Consider the following 3,523-nt stretch of genomic DNA (forward strand, 5'->3'; position numbering starts at 1 on the left):
AGAAAAGGAGATGATGTGTTATATATATATATATATATATATATATATATATATATATATATATATATATATATATATATATATATATATATATATATATATATATATATATATATATATATATATATATATATATATATATATATATATATATATATATATATATAGTATAATATTAGGGTTAGAGTTAGGGTTTAAAAAAAATAATTAAAATAAAAATTTATGGGTATTTAAGAATTAAACTTATTACATAATAATTATCTACAAATAAAAACGTACCTATTGTGCTAATACAACAGTTAATACGAAATAGTTGAAATAATACAATAATTTACACAAATAGTACGTAATTAATAATACAACATAATACACGAAATAATACGTAGTACAATAATACAACGTATTATATAGAATAATACATAATAATACCGATAACGTAACAGATTAATTTTCAAATTTTTTACGGCTCAAAATAAATTTATAAATATCAAAATCATTTAAATAATTATATAATCAGATTTTTAAATCATAGAAAATTATAAAAAATCAAGAAAAATACAAATACCCTTTTAAAAATAATAATTAATATTTTAAAAGACCAAAAAAATATTTTAACTAGTATCGAAAATTCATGGTCCTTACAATTGACCATATTGAGAGTAACCTCTGGGAATTTGTCATCTTGCGTACCTGATATTTTTCTAAGGAAATGCCTTGTCTTAGTTTTTAACGCTTCATAGGAAAGCCTTTGGAATACCGAGACCCTCTGTAGAGTGGCCTTGGGGTAGCTACACGCTGATAATACTATCCTGATAAGTTCGGCACACGGACAATGAAAGTCTGTTTCCTAGGTATCTCTCCTTCGAGATCTATTCGTACCCCCAGCCTGATAGCGCAACTCATCGGCATGATGACCGGAGCAATCTATCGTGTGTTAGTATGACTTCTCAGGTATAGCGTCGTTGTCTGAGGAACACGTTTCCTTCTGAGGATTCATGAGCATCGGACCTCAACGGGCTCTTAGACTTTGACACATAGTCTGAGACAGTCAGTTATAGGAGTTTTCTCCTTATGAGAAGACTCAGACTTGTTGCAAGGGTGAGTATGACCCCCAGCTCGACGAGTTGCTCGGGGTTCATTCACCATGCCCAAGCGTTCTTTGATCACAGATCCGTTTCGATATTCATGTAGAGGACCCAGAGGATCCTTCAACGTAATTCTGCATTTGGAGAGATCTACGCTATCGTAGGGCTTCACCGGAGGTGCGGGAGCAATAGGAGTGGGATCTAAAGTTGACGAAGGCTGGGGAGCAGCCTTGGATTTGGAATCGAGTGAGAGACATGACTGGTGTCTCTTGTCGAGTAGAGGTGCTATTTTGGTCTTCAGCACCCAAACCTGCTTAGATCTTAGTGGTTTCTTGACCACCTCCTCCTGCTACAATTTCAGAGCTTCCCGTGTGAGAATCCATGCGTGCGCAAGTAGTACGTGACGTTTCTGGATACACTCCTCTAGAGTAGAACGGGTTCATTTGACATGAACCCATTTATTAATTGATGGTTGGGAGGAGGACCCTGATGCTTATTGTGGCGACGGCTTAGCCACTTGGCGCTTTGTGAACTTTAGATCCACTTGGTAGCGGAGTCCATTCACTTGCCCTAAAGCCTTAGCCAATTAGCGGGCGAGATGTTGGCGGTGCCTCTGACTAGCCCTCTTTGATAAGGTGTCCGAATCTGTGGCTTTGGGTTCATCGGACGCCGGCAGATCGTTGCGAGGTGCAACTGTGGTAGCGATAACGGGGAGATCGCCTTCTTGGGTATTTAGATCTGAAGACCAGCGGGTCTTTCGGAAGGAGGAGGCCTTCCTGCCCTTATGAAAAGAGGCAGATTTAGAGGAGGAGGAGAATACGTACTCCTCAAACTTCTGCTGGTCGAATTCGTATTCGACCTCTTGTTTACTGGGATCTTGATCGTTGGCTGCGGCACGATAGCCTTGACAGTTAGGCTGTTGGCTCCTACTATGATCGCCAGCTTGTTTGGGAGAGAAAGTTGATATATTCATTGTAGTATTTATTATAAATTTAATCGTTATAATAAAAAAAAGATTAGTCTTTTTATAAGACCCTTACACAATGAAAACAAAAAAAGTACAACTCTTGTTAAATAGTGCAACGGGTGTTTATTGCCTGCTGCTTGCGTAGGATCTTAGCCTGTGATGGGGACGTTAGTATCCGTGGACCACCAAATGATCAGATCAAATCCAAAGCTTCGTCGATTCATGAAGGAATTAAGAAGCCGAAGCAATTATCTCGGCAACGACGAGATAATTACTCTTTTCGAGATCACCGCAACGGGGCAATCGGGAAGTGTAGATCTGACGAGCTCCTCTTCTTTATGCTGACGAACTCGATCAGATCTCCTCCTCTCTTCTGAAATTCGTGCTCCATTAGTCTGCAATCCAGCAGGGCTTCACCAACACTCGAGAATTCCAGATCTGGAAAAATGAAGGCTCTAGGGTTGTATTTATAGGCTTAGGGACCCCTGTTTTTGGATAAGAACAGTCGATTCACTCTTATCTTCAGTTATAAACACTTAACCATGTTCTTTGATGATATTCTATCAGTCACTAGTAGAAAAACACGTATTCTAGACGGAATATTCTAGACAGAATTTTTTCCGTCTAGAATGCATTAAACTAGACGGAAAATTTCCGTCTAGAATATTCCGTCTAGGATAAAACATTCTAGACGGAAATTTTCGTCTAGAACAATAAAGTAGACGGTTTATTTAATTTTAATTTTTTTTTAAATTAACCAAGTATTCTAGACGGAAATTTCCGTCTAGAATAGTATCCTAGACGGAAATTTCCGTCTAGGATACTTAGCCAATTTAAAAAAAAATTACCCAGAATGCCTTCTTTTCCCCCCAAAAACGAATACTTCATCCCCAAATTCCATAATTTCAGGAACCCCTCTCCTACTCCTCCCTCCACCGCCTCCCCCTCCTCTCCCTCTCCCTCCTCAACCTCACCCCCTACCTCTCTCTCCCCCTCTACTCCTTCTCCATCCATGGCCTCCACCACCTCTCCCTTCTCCACCTCTCCCACCTCCTCTTATTGGGAACGGCTCGAAATTAGGGCTAGGGCTAGGGCTAGGGTTTTTCTTGCTCAAATTCGCCTCATTTGTTAAATCCTCTTCGATTCGATTCGTTAACATTTAGAGGAGATGACAAGTATAGATCCGGTTCCATCATCCAATTCGCATGGGAACCTCGACGAGCAGATCACGCAGCTGATGCAGTGCAAGCCTCTATCAAAGCATGAGGTGAGCTGAATCTCCTCGATTCGTTTCAAATCTGTTAATTTTTTCCTGTTTTGTTCTCGTATTGTGTTTCTTTGCTGGATTACAGTAGATCTTGGATTGTTTTAGGTTTATTGGCAGGAAATGTGGGTTTGTTTCTGTGATCTACGAATTGTGCGGGTTTGTTGAACCTAGGGTTTCTGTTTCGGGTGAAATCTGTATTAGGGG

This window comes from Asparagus officinalis, unplaced genomic scaffold, assembly GCF_001876935.1.
Source record: "Asparagus officinalis unplaced genomic scaffold, Aspof.V1 AsparagusV1_Un735, whole genome shotgun sequence".
In the NCBI taxonomy this organism is placed as follows: domain Eukaryota; kingdom Viridiplantae; phylum Streptophyta; class Magnoliopsida; order Asparagales; family Asparagaceae; genus Asparagus; species Asparagus officinalis.